The sequence below is a fragment of the Haliotis asinina genome, chromosome 7 (genome assembly GCF_037392515.1).
Source record: "Haliotis asinina isolate JCU_RB_2024 chromosome 7, JCU_Hal_asi_v2, whole genome shotgun sequence".
Taxonomy (NCBI): Eukaryota; Metazoa; Mollusca; class Gastropoda; order Lepetellida; family Haliotidae; genus Haliotis; species Haliotis asinina.
This window is the reverse complement of record NC_090286.1, coordinates 49,075,133-49,094,015: the sequence shown is the minus strand read 5'-3', so window position 1 is coordinate 49,094,015 and position 18,883 is coordinate 49,075,133. Positions and strand designations below refer to the sequence as shown.

Below are 18,883 nucleotides of genomic sequence, written 5' to 3'. Positions count from 1 at the left end.
CCTTTGCTCTATTTGATGATGGATGACATGAGCGTGGAGCGTACACACCGATCACTGGCCAATGATCTGCTCTATAAACTGCAGTGTTGGACTGTGCCAACACTGGTTATTCCAGAGAGTGGCAATATTTCATCAAGGTAATAAGGCTGTTAGCAGTGTTTCTGCAAGTTCATACAATGAGCAGTCAACTGCACTGTGCAAGCAGCAGTGAGGGATGTCCAATAAAACCGGACAATATGACTACCTCTTGACATAAATTCACACTATTCAGAACCAGATCAAGTTGGGGATCATTATCCACTGACAATGATGTATTTATTCTCATCTGCTTCTGTTGCTTTGGCTGGTTCATACGCGACAAAAACACTGATGTTACTATCACAAGAATCATAATAATCTAAACAGGCCTAACAACATTACAACAGCATGAACAGCATCTCAACAGGCACCTACAACATCTGAACAGTTTTAACATCATCACTTCAGCACAAACACCATCTCCTCAGCACAAACACCATCTCCTCAGCACAAACACCATCTCCTCAGCAGTAATACCATCTCCTTGGCACAAACACCATCTCCTTGGCACTAGCACCATCTCCTCAGCACAAACACCATCTCCTCGGCACTAGCACCATCTCCTCAGCACAAACACCATCTCCTCGGCACAAACACCATCTCCTCAGCACAAACACCATCTCCTCAGCACTAATACCAACTCCTCAGCACAAACACCATCTAATTGGCACTAACACCATCTCCTCAGCACTAACACCATCTCCTTGGCACAAACACCATCTCCCCAGCTTCAACACCATCTCCCCAGCTCCAAAAACATCTCCTCCACCATCTCCTCAACACTAACACCATCTCCTCAGGTCTACAACCATCTCAAAAGCACCATCAGCAATTCAAATCCGTGCAATACAATTTCCATCCCAACTGTCACCACGTCCACCTCAGGACACAGGATGTTATCAGTCATATATCCCACCTGGTAATATCACAGTCAGGCCACTTCCTCATATATTATGTGGTAATCACATCCTCTTCAAATGTACCTTCATATCAGTGATATACAGGTATTCTCGTGTATAATGTTCATTCATTTTAATTCTCTTCCAAAGATCAATAGAGATGAATTCATACTTTTAATTACAACCTGTAAGCTGTATTTCAAGAGGCCTATTAAAAACATAGCTTGATCTTTAGTATCTTCAATCACTCACTCAGTATGAAATCTTTGGGCCATGAAAAAATTCTAATGATATGAAATCATTCAATATCACTCTCATCCATAAAGAAACATTTTGAAAAAAAAAACCCAAAAAACAATTAAACCTACCTTGCCTATCAACAAACAGCCCAAATAACTTCCTGTTAACAGAATCAAGCTTTTTTTAAAATTCATTTTCCTAATTAGTTCAGAATCAACAAAACCGTGGAAGCATTTATATCCCAATTAAACTAAATCAACATCCGAGAGTTCATTCAAACAGTACAATTAGTCAGCCAGAAATCAATATTTATAATCTCTTACAAAATGAAGCTGACGGGATATTTTATGACTGTGAGGACAGTATGACTCTCCATGCAGCCACTGCGTCGTGGGGTATTGTCATCAACCGTCACCCAACAATCAATACCAAGCTTAACACCTGAATTCAAAGGTAGATGATAATTTTTCAGCCATTTCATTCTCATTAAGTGTTTTCATTACCATTAACTGCTGCATACAAATAGAATTATTTAAAGACCTACTTTTGAACTGTCACAGGAAAAAAAGATACACATTTTTAAAACCTTGTAGTGGTATAGTTTAGTGTTGACAAAATATCTGTCAGTGTCTTTAGATACAGGCACCAAGTCCAATTGAGGAAAGTTTTGCTCAGGCTAATGGTGAGAGTGACTGAGTTTGGTTTTATGCCTTTTAAGCAATATTCCAACAATATCACAGCAGAGGACACCAGAAATGGGATCCATACATTGCACAGATGTGGGAAATGGAACCTGATGGTTCAGCATGACAAGTGAGCACATTAACCACTAGACTACCCCCAAAGTCCCATTCTGGCTAGCAAAGTCAGCTTTTCACTGTCTGCAATGAAATTAAAATCATGTGCCTTTAGGAGTTAAAGCAAGCAGACTAAACTACTTCTGATAAAAAGCCAGAACGAATCCTTCGACTTTAAGGCTGTTTTTTTTATTAAAATTTCAAGTGTAATTTTGTTTTTTGTTTTTTTTTATTGATGCTACATTCAGCAATATTCCTGCAGTATGATGGCAGTCTATGAATAATGGAATCTCGACCAAATAATTCAGTGACTGAGTGATGAGGTGGGGTTGCAACAAGATATGCATAAGTATCGTTGTCGCACATTTAATATCCTGATACTATGCTTATATCTCTTGAGTTGATATTACTTTTTCATTTTCAAAGACTGAATGAGTGAGTACGGTAGCTGTATCTGTTTGATCAATTTGTATACTAAATTCATACAAAATAGATAAAGAATTATTTCAATGACCTGTCATGCTCCTGTCATGCTATTTAAGAAAATATCAACCCTAGCTTATTTGTATGTCCAAATCATACAATTAGGATGATAAATAAGTATACAAGATTTAAAGCTGAAAAGTCATTTTGAGAATACATTGATAAACCTCAGAAAGTTCATATATTTAACTGATGATTCAATATGGTGTTACATATCAATTATATCCTTGTAACTTAAGAGATACATGTTACCAATACTAATAAGTTATGAGCTGGCAAATGCTTAATACATAACCGTCAATGCAATACATTTTCACTGGAGCTGCATTAAGGAAAGTCACTGGAAATTCATTTCATTGTAGTACATATGTATAAACATGCATTGGATATCTATTCGCCGGTAACTGTCTTCTCCATTAGATATCTATTCGCCGGTAACTGTCTTCTCCATTAGATATCTATTCGCCGGTAACTGTCTTCTCCATTAGATATCTATTCGCCGGTAACTGTCTTCTCCATTAGATATCTATTCGCCGGTAACTGTCTTCTCCATTAAATGCAATGTTAGGCAATATTGTAATTATTATTACTAACGAGCTGTCATTGTAGTCAGCAGTGAAGACAACACTTCCACTATTGATTCCCAAAAAGCTTTGCCCCATCCTCAGGATATACTCAGTGTAACTTCAATAAATCTACTTTCAAAAGCTTTCAAGATGATAATTATTATTTTCAGCATACCATTGTCCTTCCTTGATCAATATGATCTGTCATATTTGCCATCAGTAGAACTATTACTCTTGAACGATTTATCTATCCTTGTTAAAACAAGTACTGTAAAGACTATAGAACTCTTTCACAACAATATAATTTCCGATATTTTAATGTGGTTGAACTGTCTTTCCCACGACGAAAACTGTACTGTGTTGTACTGAAAACAGCATTTCATCAGAAACCTGTCAAATTTCATTTCCTAGGTCGTTCACATGTGAATGTCTTCACGGCACACGCAAACAATAACTCGCAGCGGCGTGACGCCACTGGTTCACACGTACAAATTGATCAGAAAAACATCTTTTCTTTGAAATTTCTGTAGTCCATTGATCCCAGGCACCACTTGGCTATCGACTGTAACCTGACACTGAATGGAAGACAAACAAACATAATAGCTGTTTTATACCAACATTATATCACATGGCTTGTTCTCCAAGCCAGCCATTGTCAGATAAGCTACAGAATATAAAGGGTTTGACACGCCCACTTAGTACGGCAGACTAAGTCACAAACAGAATCAACAAAACATGTCATAACACAATCACACACCAGTCACGTTGGAAAAACAACAAATTCTAACATGGTATGGTAAATATGACAGCAAATAATACATTATGGTTGTGATGAAATGTACTAAAATTGGGTTAATCTGACTACTGGTTTAAAGAAAGGTCCTTGTCACATCTGAACAGTTCATATTCTTTGATCGTACACAACATCTGGAAATAGGAGCACATTCTAAAGCTGCGAACTATCCACTGTTACTGGTGATATGTACAATAGCAGCATGGAATCCTCAAATGGAGCAGTAACAGGCATACTCATACAATAACTGACATCTATGAATGTTTCTTCAAATTATAACATACACCTTTACAAAAGATAACTTAATTTCTCATACAATGCCACTGAGGGAAGAACATCTGAAATGTGCTGTTTCATTATTCATAGCATAGAAATCATGAACAACATCACCTGCAACACCTTTTGATAATTCACTGCTGGTATTTATAGCATGTGATCTGAGGTTCCAATCTGTCAACAAAACGTACCACTGAGCACACCTGTCCACAAAGGTACAAAACTCAACAATAATTCAACCTGCCTAAACCAGCTCTTAACATCTAACAAAAACATCTACCTGACCAAACTGGTGTTAAATATCAAAGGAAAACACCTACCTGTCTAAAACAGAGTTAAATATCCAACAAGAGGGTGTTATCCAAAACTATCCAAAACAGTAAGAATTCCATCAAAAGACACAAATAACTGAATTGCACAAAGCCTTTGTCCTGAAGATGGTGACACACACAGGAATTTTTTTCTGCGAGTGGACCAATCGTAGTTCAGGGATGGAACGAAGAATGACAGATGTGTGTATCGCGGACAATAGCTCTGTGACCAGTTCCACGCCTTGTCTGATGTCCCTGACTGTCTCCTCCAACGTGTCCTACTCTCTCTCCTCCAGCCTCCGCAACGGTTATGCAACCTGCCGGCCCTATTGTTGATTTAATCACAGGCTATAGAGGGTCTCCGTGACCAATATTGAGTGAAGCTGGCGATTGTTCCACTGCCAGGTAGTGAACGACTGTGTTGTACAGGTAGTCGGAGTGTGAGCTGTATTGAACAGAACTGCAGGGAATGACGACATGTAACACAAAGCCCTGGTAACCGGCTACATGTGTCGATTTGTGTGTAGTGTGAAGCCGCTGGTGGTGAAAAGCCAGACCAATTCAAAACCAAGACATCAGGGTAGGATCAGTTTCAAATTAGTCATCACTCACAACATTTGAAATATTGATTTCCACAGACACACTACAATTCATTTCGTAAAAGGTATTACACTGAAAATAAATTCAAAATTTAGATTTGATACAAATAAGACCTCAAAATTTCAGATGCATGAAAATTCAGAAAATTAACTAAATTCATGATTAATTGTTACCTAAAGAGAAAACACCTCAGATGTTAATAATTAAATAAATAATTAGACATTTCTAGAATAGGATAAATCCTGTTAAGAATGACATAACAATTATCCTAACAAAGCCATCATCATTACCCAAGATGATAATTACACTGTTCCTGTTGTGCCTGAAATGCTTTGTATAATGGGAACAGTTTATGGGCCACCTAAACATACATTCAGCTTCCCTAGGGGTCACACAGTTAAAACTCTTGGTGTAAGACAATGCACACACACTCGGAACCAATTAATTTTTTTTCCTTATTATCTCGTCCCATCTTGTGTTGTCCATCATCTCTATGGCCTCTTACTGGGGCCTTTTTTCTCAGAGGAGGGGTAACAAACAGTGCAGAGTTCCAAAATAATTTTAGCTTATTTACTACATGGAAGCAGAGACTTGAAGATAAAGGCTGGGAGATGTAGGTAGAAATACAATACAGAAACCTCTATGAGATTTTTCATCTATAAATTATATGAGCATTCCTTAAGTGTCTGTGATCCACTTGCCAAACAAGCCATCATGACATGAAAGTATGTGTAAAACAAAACAAAAAAAATTCAAACTGAAACTGAAACTATTCATAACACATCTGCAAAAGGACAGAATAATTTCATACCTAGACTTCATATTACTATCAATAGCATTTTAAAAAAAGTTCCATTTTCAGCAAACAATTCCTGAGTCACTAACAATTAGAATTCAGACCTCCTTTCAAGCCTTTATCCAGTAAATCCAATATATTCAGACCTTCACAAAATCAATTCCCAAAATGGTGTCTACACCACTGACAGGCTGTTTCAATGTGATGCTAACGAGGGGGTTTCATCAAACAGAGAGTAACATCAATCTGCAAAATGAAATATGAAATGAGATCATTGCCTCTCATTATTATTTCAACATGGGCCAGTCCACCAGTTTGGTGCAGCTGGAGACGTTGAACAAGACTTAAACAAAGGCCAGCTTGGGGCTATGATTCACTGTGTGATGGCAAAGCTGGACACAATGAAGACAATAGCTGCGGACCCATAGCCGAGGTGCTACTCCCCTAGCAGCTCCATTGTTGTGGGCAATGTCCATCAGTCAGCAATTCTTTCAACAATGGACACATAGCTTTTGTTGGTTTCTCCAACATGCCTACGGGTGAAAAACATGCTTTTGGAATAATAGTTTTTGATAAAATTAAATTAGCAAGTTGGGGATTTAAATCAGCTGATTTGAAAATGATGGGATGGGCATTGATTGACGTAAAAAAAAATCCTTTCATTTGAATACTTGTAATATGCTCATCAAGACACATGAATGGCAGGCATCAAACTGGCAAGCAATATGCTGCTTTGAAGAATTTCAAGTCAGCTCTTTCAGATCTCAGAGTATCTAAATTTTTCAATCTATTTCAAAAACAAAAGATTAGACAGAAAATGAATAAAGATTCTTATTGTCTGTTTACATCTTTATTTTTAGATAATATAGATCTCATCTTGCAGAAAAACCTCAGACTAAAATACTTGTATCTGAAGAAATAGCCCACAAGCTTCACTGCATAATTTGGTCTGTTGAGTTATTTCTACTATTGTGAAAAGATATTAATCGAGTGAGGGAGTTGCGTTTCAAAGAGTTCACAGCATGCTGGTGAACAAATACAGCCTTCACACAGAACCTTCTGTCTGGCTAGAGACTACATAATGATTCCTCCACCATGGCATCCAAATGAACATATTTGGAGTTCCCAAAGACAGTCAAATTCTCCTTTGCTTACTATGTGAGTGAGTGAGTGAGTGAGTGAGTGAGTGAGTGAGTCTATACTCATTCTTATGCCATAGTGTCCAAATGAATATATTCCAAGTTCTGAAAGCGTCTCAAATTCTTCTTTATATCAATGTGAATTAAAGAGTCCATAATCTTTCTTCTACCATAGTGCTCAAATGAATAAATTTTGAGTTCTCTGAAAGTCAGTCAAATTCTCATTTGCTAACCTAGTGAGTCCATAATCTTTCTCCTGCCATAGTGTCCAAATGAATATATTTTGAGTTCGCTGAAAGCCTGTCAAACTTTCCTTTGCGAACCTTGAGTGAGTGAGGTTAGTTGAGTTGAGGTGAGTGAGTGAGTGTGCATGCCACCGAGGAAACATTTCAACAACATCATGTGTGGAGAGGCAGGAATTCAAACCCAGCTTAACAACTGCTCCAACTACAAGGCTTCCCCATGCCCATTGCTTACTTTGTATCCTCTCCACCTTCACAGCCTAATAAAAATGCCATGGTAAAATCGATACTAACTCATGTCCCATATGTGTCACTTAGACAAACAGAGCTTCCATCCTCTCTATCAAAGAAGTCTTGCTTGCCAGGAGTAACAGAACCCAACTACCCACTGGAGATTTACTGCCATTGATAAATATTTCACTGCCCATCCTGTTCCGAGCAATGCTGCATTTAGACAGCACCTTGTCCACCCTCCAGTTCAAACAGAAAATGTGTTCATGGCCATTACAGCACAACCTATTACCTGAAGAAATACATTATAGATGATTTGTGTGTTGTAAATACATCTATCAGTTCCATCAATTGACAATCTCAAATTAAGCATGTTAGCACTGGATGATCAGCAAATCACAACACTGAAAATGATCACTCATAAATGGTAGCTGGGAATGTTTCTGATGGGGTAGGTGAATAAAGATATTAGCCATGTACATTAATTCCGCCTACATTGAGCTGAGCAATGGTGACTAGGTCTTGTTGGCAGCTACACTCTGCAATAATCCTGAAATGGCTGGGCTGGGTCTGAGATGTCACAGAGTAAGAAATCTGTCAACCATCTAGAACCTTGTAAGGATGGAAAGCCCAGTAACTTGATGCGCCTTGTAGCTGCAACAGCTGTATGCTCCCCAGGGACTTCAGATTGATAATATGATGAGCCGTTAAAATTTACAGCCAATGTCAAGCAAAAATACTAGCACTTCGAGTATCTACTAGTTGCATGGATACATGTTCAATATAAATATCCTATAATAATAAAAGAATGTCACCCACATTCCCCTAACATAATTACCTACTGTCAGATATTAAGAAATGTGATATTAAAACACATTCGAATTTATGAAAAATTCCACTGAAAAAATTCCGTCATAAAAAGGTTGATCCGAAGTAGACACACTGTGACCTATATGGAACTACCTGACAACATGAAACTGAGCTTGTGTGGTAATGACAGTCTCAATACTGTCTCTTTTTAATCTAATTTCACCGTGACACTGACAGCTTGGTAACTGGGTTTCTGAACTCTGGCATATTCCCCTGGCACCGCTCTGTTCCGAATATCACCATCAATGTCACAACAGCAACACTGCCCTGGTTCTAACTCATGGTAATTAGAAGCCTCGGCTTTTTCATACTCAAGTTTTATGGCAAGGCAGCGACTGATTTCAGGATGTAAACATGTTGACTTCTTGGCTCACTTTAGAAAAAGAAATAACTCTTGCAGCCAAACTGCTTTGGTGAACAATTAATCTACCTTGGTCAAACAGAACCAAAAATGGAAGAAATAGTATTGCTCCACTCTGTCTGAACACTTTACTAACAAAAGCAAAAGTTCATTTTGAAGTACAGAGAGAAGCTGCAAGTGATATTCCACCTGTGAAAACTATTGCTGCATACATGGTACGTAATGATATAGTAGCTTCTTGATACAAACTGCAAGGCAGGGTTGGCGTAATGACACCATGAACTTTAACGAAGACTCACTTCATATAGATTTATGACTTCAGATCAGATCGGAGAAAGGGCACTGTAATTCTTGCTCTACATTAAAGGTTATTCAAAGGTTCTTCAGCACAACATAATTACATCGAAGGATTCAGCCATTTTAGGAAACAAGAATCTGAACATAAAACAAAAAGAATCACTGGAAGAACTGAACTGGCACTAATCTTTGATGGTTACTTGTGTTCCACGTCAGCCAATATTGTGAAGGAGCATGGGTCTACACAGGTTTTAGAAATGTTACAGAAATATCATGACAGGGAACAGCAGAAATGAGCTTCACACATTGTACATACGAGGCAAGACAAACCCGGGCCTTCTGCAGGATGAGTGAACCAGTAGGTTACCCCCCACTCCTAATCCAATCAAGTGAGATCCTGTCAAGTAAAAATAATAGAGAATCACAGCTACAAATATAAAAATAGCGAGGAAAGCTAAAACATTCCAATTAAAGAAGAAAATACAGTATAAAGCATGGGCTATAGATCACCAACAACTGAAGGTAAGTCACCAGACTAGGAACCATGGGACTTAGATAACGTTTGCTGCGTGCATGGACCATAGCTGAACATACACCATCCTAAACATCAGAGGCTGGCAACTGTCGGAAATCAACCAAAAACGGAAACAACAAAGTATGAATATGTACATATCAATTTAGTTTCATTAAATGTCAAATGTAAACCAGTCTGAGAAGTGTCTTGTCCCTTTACAGAATAATTTGTAATTACTTGCTGATATCTGAAACTTGCACAAGCACAAAGCAGATGTATGTAGTTAATTGAAATATGATATAGATTTGATGAAATATTTTTCACATCAATAATTCATATACATAGAATGTAATTACAATGGTTACACAACCGATCTGAGATAAGTTAAGACAGACCCCAGACATGAACATTACAGTGATGATATGTCATGGCTGTTGAGTACTGCAAGGAGTAAGCGAGTTGGGTTTTACGCAGCTTTGAGCAATATTCCAGTAAAATCATGGCGGGGGAGACCAGAAATGGGCTTTACACTTTGAATGGAAACCGGGTCTTCAGTATGATGAGCAAATACTCTAGCAGTAGGTATTGCAGAGCACAGTCTTACATCTATGGGGGTCTTCAATATGATGAGCGAACACTCTAGCAGTAGGTATTGCAGAGCACAGTCTTACATCTATGGGGGTCTTCAATATGACGAGCGAACACTCTAGCAGTAGGTATTGCAGAGCACAGTCTTACATCTATGGGGGTCTTCAATATGATGAGCGAACACTCTAGCAGTAGGTATTGCAGGGCACAGTAAAAAAATGCAGGAGTTTGTTGCACAATTCTCTTCCAAGCAATTCTTTTGGTAAGACCACGGCTGCCTGAAGACAATCAAGTCTGGAAGGATGACACTTTTTTTATTCTTGACCGCTAAATGCAAACTGTTAGTCTGTGCATAAACATTTCAGATAAATCAACAATTCTTACCCTACTCTAAATAAGATATAGCAGATTCCTACATAAAGCCAAAACAAGTCCATAAAATAGACACTAGCATGGAAACCCATCTGCACAAACACTCCAAAGAAGAAATCTGCATAATACTTCCACTGTGTAAGTGAATCTTTACATTCATATATTCAGAGAAAACAACTTGACGGCCAACATCAAATAAAGTCGAAAACCCCTTCACCCTATTTTGCCAAATTTCCATCACTTGCATTCAGTAAAGAAAATAATGCCGCCAGATATACCAAGCCAAGATATCGTCTTTTAATGTGAGACAGCATTAAACTCATAACCTGCTTAATACACCAATGATAAATTCAATCTGGACTAGAAAATCATATTCAGTTATTGGCCTAACCCCGACATCCCCATCATCATACAGCGCCCTCTAGCGATGGACTTCTACTGGTGATGTTTTAGTATCGCCATTGACCTCCATGGAATCAATACTGAGATCTCAAGAAACAGTCTTCTTCCCAGCCTTATCCCCTCCAGTCTAGCGATAGATTTACGTCACATTCCACATTACCAGTTTCCAACATTCATCAGCCTAACTCCGCAAGACATCATCCAATGCTTCAGCAATCCATTTCATAAACATGTAGTTTACACTCGATGACAAAATCAATTTTTCAATGACAGAGTTGGGAAATGAATAAATGGAGCAAATAAGATGGTGTGGTGGCTGTGGGGAGCAAGAGTGGTAGACGACGATGTTGTGAACGTAGGAGGAGTTGACGCGGCTCCTGCATGATGTCAATAAAAGCAAAGTAAACACCATCCTGCTGAACTGTTCCTTGTTGATAAGAACTCCACACATGCCTAAAAGGTCATGTTGTGCTAACCAAATAAGTTCTTCTTTAAGAAAATACTGACAGACCCATCAACAATTCAGGATGAAAGAAGTGTGTAGGAATAGAATGAACCTGGATTTACAATGGTCATGTTGAGAAAATGATTTGGTTTGCAAAAAGATGACTTCCATCTTGTCCAAACAAATCCACCATTGCACTATGATGTTGAAGTCTACAAACACATGCATATCTGTTACTTTGAATTATTCAGGAGTAAATATGAGATTTCCAAAGATTATTTCCAAGGTTGAAAAAAGGTATGGACAACTTAACCATCCTCTGTTTCTTTCAATATTTTATACCAGCCATCCTAAGCAAGAATAATGTGTTGCAATATAACTGTTGCTAAGTAAACATAATCACTCGCTTAACAGAGCAGACAACTTCTTGCAAAAGTATTGCCAGAATATGTGTAGTTATATTACAATGTGATATATGTCTCACAATTTACCACTAAGATTAAAACAATCCCTCCTCTGACAGTCAAGATTGTCCACAAGATCTAAAAACTGATGGTCAGATTGTCCACAAGATCTAAAAACTGATGGTAAGATTGTCCACAAGATCTAAAAACTGATGGTCAGATTGTCCTCAAGATCCCTAAACTGATGGTTAGATTGTCCACAAGATCCCTAAACTGATGGTGAGATTGTACATCTTGATGACATTCAAATTGTCAACAGGATCTTGATACTGAAATTTGCATTGCCAACAAGATCCTAATACTGACATTCAGACTGTTGACATGATCCAAAAACTGACAGTGAGCTTGTTTCTCATTCAGGCACTCTAATATTGGCAATGAGAATGACCGTTACTTGAATGCCTCAACACTGACCACATGAAGTCAGTGAGTATCCATCCTCTCCTTTGGCCAGAGTCTTACAAAGAACTTTCTCATCCAATGTAAACTATTCCTTGCCAATACATATCACACACCATCCAAACCCCAACAACTTCAATCCTTGAAACAAAAACACAAAGGCATATTCACCACTGTCCACCTCTATATTCTATGTCCAACCTTTGATCTGCCTTCTGCCATGCTGCAAAAGGTCAACCAAATGCTTGTTACCCATCATTCTCCCCCCACCATCCTTCCAGACATACCTCCCCCATCAACCCTCACAGCCCTCTCTATGTCCATGCTCGCCATCCTTCGCAGCCCTTTTACAGCCCTCTCGATCAATACCAAGGTTTTCCATTAGCCATTTCCGTAACCATTCCTGTCTGATCAAGACAAATGACCTGGCAGATTTTGCAATGAACTAATGGTATATCGATGCAAACCACCTGAGAATCACAACAAGCTAATCAGGCCAATTTTGACTATGAGGCTACCTCCCCATGAAGCAACGACCCAAGTGGTTGGCTGGAATGATAAAGGTACACATCGATACCTGGTAAGAACCCGAGTATCTCACGATCAACACACAAATCCTACACATCATGATAACTGGATTTCAAAGACTCACAATATGCACTCAGACTGACTGATTCATCCTAAAATAGTTGCTCCTTGCTGCAATGCTGTCTTTGGTAGGGCAACAGCTATGAGATTAAAAAGTAGAGACTTGAAAAAGAGACAGCAACAACATTCACATACGCTTCATTATCTTCCAAAGAAAGTAATTACTTTTCAAAGATAACCCAACCTCAGGTTAAGAAACAAAGGTGGCTGAAAGAATTTGTAATTCAAAAATCAATTAAAGTTTAATTATTTTAAAGAAAAGATACAGAAAGCTATAAAACATTTTAACAGTCTCAGATAGGTAATCTCAGGCATGTGCATTATTTAAAAAAGATGACATAAAAGAGAAATTTGTAATATGAACAGATACACCCATAAGTTATTAGTTTTGTCTCCTGCAAAACTCTTGTCCAGAATGTAGATGCATGTGTAACTGAAAAACCTTCCAGAAACCTTCGAACTGCAATATTCCAACTCCACTAAAGATGAGCAAAATGAAAGTTGTTTGTGACCAGTACACAAAGAATACAGGATTTTGAAAATAAAAAAGGTTTCAAGCCCGTAAAATCTAATGGGGAGGGCATGGTTCTCATGTAAGGAGTCTTGAAATATTCAAGATTTTTATCTTGAAAATATTGGATGCCAACTCCTATTGGATTAATACTGATGCAAGACATAATGAGGACAGAAGTCAGAGAGAAAAAGTGAAGTTTTACAAGGCCGTCAGTCTGAAAAATCCTCACCTTACATCCTCCGACCAATGAAATCTTCCACCCTTGTTCCTGTAGCTAGCTATGATGAATACCGTCCCTGGTATGATGTTCAACTTATTTGCAATTCAACAGCATAATCACTGCCACCACTGTGGGTTACAAGAGTAAGTCTTAAAAATACTGCAAATAATATTGATTGGACAGGCTGACTTTTAAACAGTGTCTATGGTAACCACAGAAGGGTAGAATATCTATTCCACTTGGCTCCTGCTCATGTATATTTGATGAACTCATGACAACAGTTTATCTATATTATTTTCAAGATACTGACGCTGTTGGGGTGAAGAACTGAGATGTTTACATAGCAACAACACCAGCTATTTCATGGTAAGATAGAAAACGCAAACTTGGACCCAAACTTGGACAATCTGCACCAGGCAAGTGCATAAGTCAGTGGACTACCTCATTATTCCACACTCATGATTCTTAAAGAAGCATTTGCTGAACTTTCTGTTGGCTGATGATTTAACAATCAGTATGAAGAACACTTTTGATACCTGTATTATATTTTAGCTGGGACATGTCTTGTTGCTATCAATGAATGATTGAGTGAGTGGTTAGAGATACAATCTGCAATATTCCAGATATTTGGTGCCAGTCTGTAATAATCGAATCTAGTCAGACAATCCAGTGATGACCAGTGAGTGAGTGAGTCAGTCAGTCAGTTTAGTTTTACCCTGCACTCAGCAATGTTCCAGCTATATGGTGGCGGTCTAAATAATCGAGTCTGGACCAGACAATCCAGTGATCAACAACATGAGCATCGATCTTGGGAACCGATGACGTGTCAACCAAGTCAGCGAGCCTGACCACCTGATACCGTTAGTCGCCTCTTACGACGCCTTTTATGGCAAGCATGGGTTGCTGAAGACCTCTTCTACCCCCCGGACCTTCACAGGTCTAAGTCTAACTAATACTGTCGCAAATACTTTAATAAATACAAATCCAAGTTATTTTTAAAAGATATATTAACAAGCTTTTGCTTGTTATTTAACATTTAATGCCGCACTCAGAAATAAATATCTGAGCCATGACCAGATGATCTTGAATTTAACATCAGTATCAATGCACCAATAAAATCATTTTATCAATAAAACTGAACATAATCCATTTCCAAATAGAAAAGTATGAGTTTTTATCCCATCAACTGACACACGCTAAAGTGCCTATCAAGTAAGATTTCAGATAAGATGATAATGTGAAACAAAGAGGAGAATCAAACACAGTCATGCTCTTTTAAAAGGAAACTGGACAAAATGCACAATCACCCAATGCCATCAATACGTCCTCATACAAAAGATAGGGCTGCTACTAGAGATTGACAATCCATTACAGTGTAATGTTTGTCTAATACATCTCCATGTGACAAATCGCCAAAATGGCTGCCACTGCAGTACTAAGTGGGCTGGGCCCGGACAAAGACAGATGGGGCAAATACTCCTCCAATGTGCCAAGCTGGCCAGTCCATGATCAGACTGTATTGTAATTGAAGACAAAATCATAGGTTAGTGCTGCTTTAGCTGAGTGGCCTCGTTCTTCAATGACAATATCGTTGAGCAGGAACCTCTTCTGCCGTTGGCAAGGGAAGCACTGACATACAGAATTCATCTTCCGTCATGGCTTTTTCATCTCCCTTCCAGCTCAACGATGAATGTTAAGTCGGGCATTATACAGTCGCATGGATTTGCAGAGGATGAAGAGATTGATTTTTCGATGATATGATGTTATTATTTTCAGTTTGAAAACAATGAACACAATGCCTCTGCCATTACATGTCACATATATTAAAGTCAGAAGAACAAGATGTTTTCTTGAAATGGAAAATTTCCAACTGAATTAGTAAAAGAGTATATTGATGCACCCATGAAGTAAAAAGTCAATACCTACTCCAAGTTTAGCGGATATAGAATTAAGGATTACTGGTATTTGAAAAAGGTAACTTATGTACTGTGGTCAGAATAGTGTTTCTAGATTTATCTGAGTGTCTGGTGGTAAACTTTAACCTTGCACTTATCAACATTCCAGCGTGAAGACAATAATCCGTTATTTATAATCATCACCATAGAAAGATTTGTATAGCACTAGTTCTAGTAAAAAAGTACTGCTCAGCAGATCAAGTTTTTCCAGTAAGAGACGTTGGTTGGGCTGCTATCTGCTGATCAGGACCGACAGATACTTTGGAGCTCCTAAATGCCATGGACAGGTAGTACTAAGCAGAAAAGAGTTCACTCCCTTATCATATTCAGCCTGGTCTGAAACCCAGGCCAAAACCAATTTTTCAGGACTATGAAAAACATTGGCAAACAAGATAAAAAACAAATTTGTCAATTAATATGAATGTTAAATTTCATTCAAATTTCAAGTCAAAGCTGCCTTTAACTTTTGACAATGCAAGAACACCAAACTGTTTTGTTACCAGGCAGGCTGGTATCCATGCATTATGACATCCATGCAATAATAATGAGCACTCATCACTGATATAACATGACTCACCACAGTATAAGTTTCCTTCCTGCAGATAGAGATCATCCCACAAACGGGAACCGCACCGTCTATCCAACCATAACACACCATGTCACAGTTTCCATTTTCAAGCTCCATAAATGATGTTTATTCAATAAGTGTGGAGTCTGTGTTCATCCAATGACCGGCTGACCATGAGCTATTCATGCCTGGTCAGGTGGATACAATTGTAATCAATAAACGTTTTCCTGATTAATTCTCAGTCACAATCGGCCACTCGCCATCAACACTGCCTCACTGCAATGAGGCGCCTCTTAACTGTTAGGGATACGAAGGTAAAGAAGTATCTATGGACCTGATGTAGTAATCATTCCTAGATTTTCAAAGATCTCTTAGCGGTAAGATATTCATAGGTGCCACACATTAACATTAACTTATGACTATCTTAGCACTGAGAGAGCTTCGAAAATCTAGGCCCTGAACATCTTGGTACGCTGAGCCTTAATGGTGGAAGCGAAAATACTCATTGTTTTTCACTGCAATATTACACTGTGAGTTAATATTTGAGACTCCTAGTATCCTAGTACTTTAAGGCAGTTTGATTTGGTTTAATATTTCAAGGGGTAAAGACATTGCAGGGACGAATGAGTTTAAATACAACTCCAAATTTTCTTTTCCACCTTTTCTGTTTGGAGTGAGTGAGTATGCTGCATTTAGCAATATTACAACAATATCAAGGTAAGGGGAAGGTAATGGGCTTCACACATTGTACCCAAGTGGGAAATCAAATTCAGATGTTTTCACTACTTGGCTACCATGTTGTGCTTGGATATCCATCACAAACTTCAAAGATCAGACATGTAGCCCTGTTGAAATTATTTCAGAAATTGTCTTGTGCATAAGTCAGTATGGTTATAATGCTACTTTTTGTCATCTTATTGCAAGATGACATGTGGAATCAAACCTATGTTCTGATTTTTATTTAATTTGTATTATAAAACTAACCATTTTTAGCAAGTGAAAAAAAAGCACAAACTCCACATGACAGATGATTAACAAACTGTAGCCTGCTGTAATTCCAACCTTTAGCCACCCAATTCCCCTTTGCTTGCATGACACCCAGGTGCCTTTGTACAACAACTACCGTAAGTCAATGTTAAGGTATGGGAGTTACGATCACACTGGCAGATGGCTTTGTACAATGATCACCCAGCTCTAGCCTGCTGTAACATAGCAATGGGCCACCCAATTCTCTCAAGCTTGCCGAAGATATAATGATAAACACCAAGCAAAAAATTCCCACAGTAAAGGTAAGCACTAACCCATAGATGTAGGTGCAAATGCAAGCATTATCTCAAGCCATCTATGCGTACATATTTGTTACAAGCCAAGTCATACTCTAGTATGTCTAAACAAACAACATGTCATCACATTTGGGAAGCTTTCTTGATTGGTATTCATTGGTATCTTGGACAGCCAACTTCACTCAAAGAGCAAAGATGTGGAATCATCTTTAAGCCTCTCCTCAATGCACGACAATATTTCACTGCAGCCATACTTCTCAAGAACAATAATTAATCTCAGACAGTCAACATAACAGTATCAGTGGGACACAAGTCCAAACCTTCAGTTCAAGTTGTTTTGTCTTTTGTACACATTAACACAAAAATCCATCAAAATTATGAAAAATAAGACTGCATGGACAGTTAGACTGTACAAACATAACTGCATAAATCGTCATATCGTATATATAACCAAAACAGACTTACATATCAAGGCGGGGGAACTACTGAGGTGACTGTTCTAAGCCAGGTTCCTGGAGCTGTAGTTGCATCTGTCAGTACTGAGTAGAAAACCTCCCCACTCAACAACACTCATCTAACTGTAATGATGTGGATCCTAATGTATCTCATGATGACTCCTAAACAGCTGTCCTTGGACCAGGAAGGAAAGAGTGACTAACCCATTATATACTCTGTAACCACTGTAGAAATGGGCTCTCTTTGTTTTTCTCGCCTGCATCACATAAACTGACAAAGTTAAACCAAGTGGGAAATAGAACCATTGCACACACTGACTAGGTAACACTGTAACCAGTGGGCTACCAGAGTTGAACCGTAAGGATTTGTAGTTTCCTATCTGTAACAATGAACGAGGTCTAAACATGTTAACATGTTATTTATATGGTCTTTTTTTGTCTTTGTTTAAGTATGAGAAAAGGACACATTTCAACAATATCTAACCCCATGAAAACATATGAGGACTATCTTGACAGACTGCAGAGCTTTGTTCCCCTGACAGTAGGGAACAAGGGTATCAAATTTGTTCAATCTGATTTGAAGCCTTATATTTGATTTCTCCTTTTTATTCTCAGGTGACAAATTGTCGTTTTCACCAAAGCAAACGGTGACTCATACTGGCTATTCATTGGTCAGCTGAATTCTGACTTGGTAAAAATGTAGACCCTATGACAGAAACTACTTCTTTACAAAGGCGGCAAGGAAAACTATTGAAATGCAAGCCAATAATTACCGTCTCCTCAAAATGCAAATTTCCCACAACCTTTAAAATACACCTGATTGAAAACCCAAAATGCTGGATTGACAGAATCATTTCAGCTGCAACAAAATTCATTGGCTGGAAATCAATGAAAAAAATATTGGTGAAAAGAGAAAAGTATGTGTGCTAATTCTATCACATCTTTGGTCTCACTATAGGGGTCCAAATTTGATGCGACAGTTCAAAGCAGAAGATAGATGAGACTTGAAATCTATAATCGTGATTTCCGAAACTGCTGTGAGCTTTAATGCCAGCCACTTAGTCTGAAGTCATTTGT

At 38.3% G+C, this 18,883-nt stretch overlaps 1 protein-coding gene across 11 annotated transcripts in view; it reads right to left on the bottom strand.

Moving 5' to 3' along the window:
- The window catches only part of LOC137291729 (receptor-type tyrosine-protein phosphatase delta-like), a 415,228-nt gene that overhangs the window by 212,145 nt on the left and 184,200 nt on the right, over nucleotides 1-18,883 (bottom strand). The window contains exon 1 of one of the 11 annotated variants that reach the window (XM_067823209.1): nucleotides 17,817-17,903. The exons of the other annotated variants lie outside the window; for them this stretch is intronic. The gene's annotated coding sequence lies outside the window, so the exon portion shown is untranslated. Of the gene's footprint in view, nucleotides 1-17,816; nucleotides 17,904-18,883 lie in introns of those variants that run through there. 11 annotated transcript variants of the gene reach the window in all.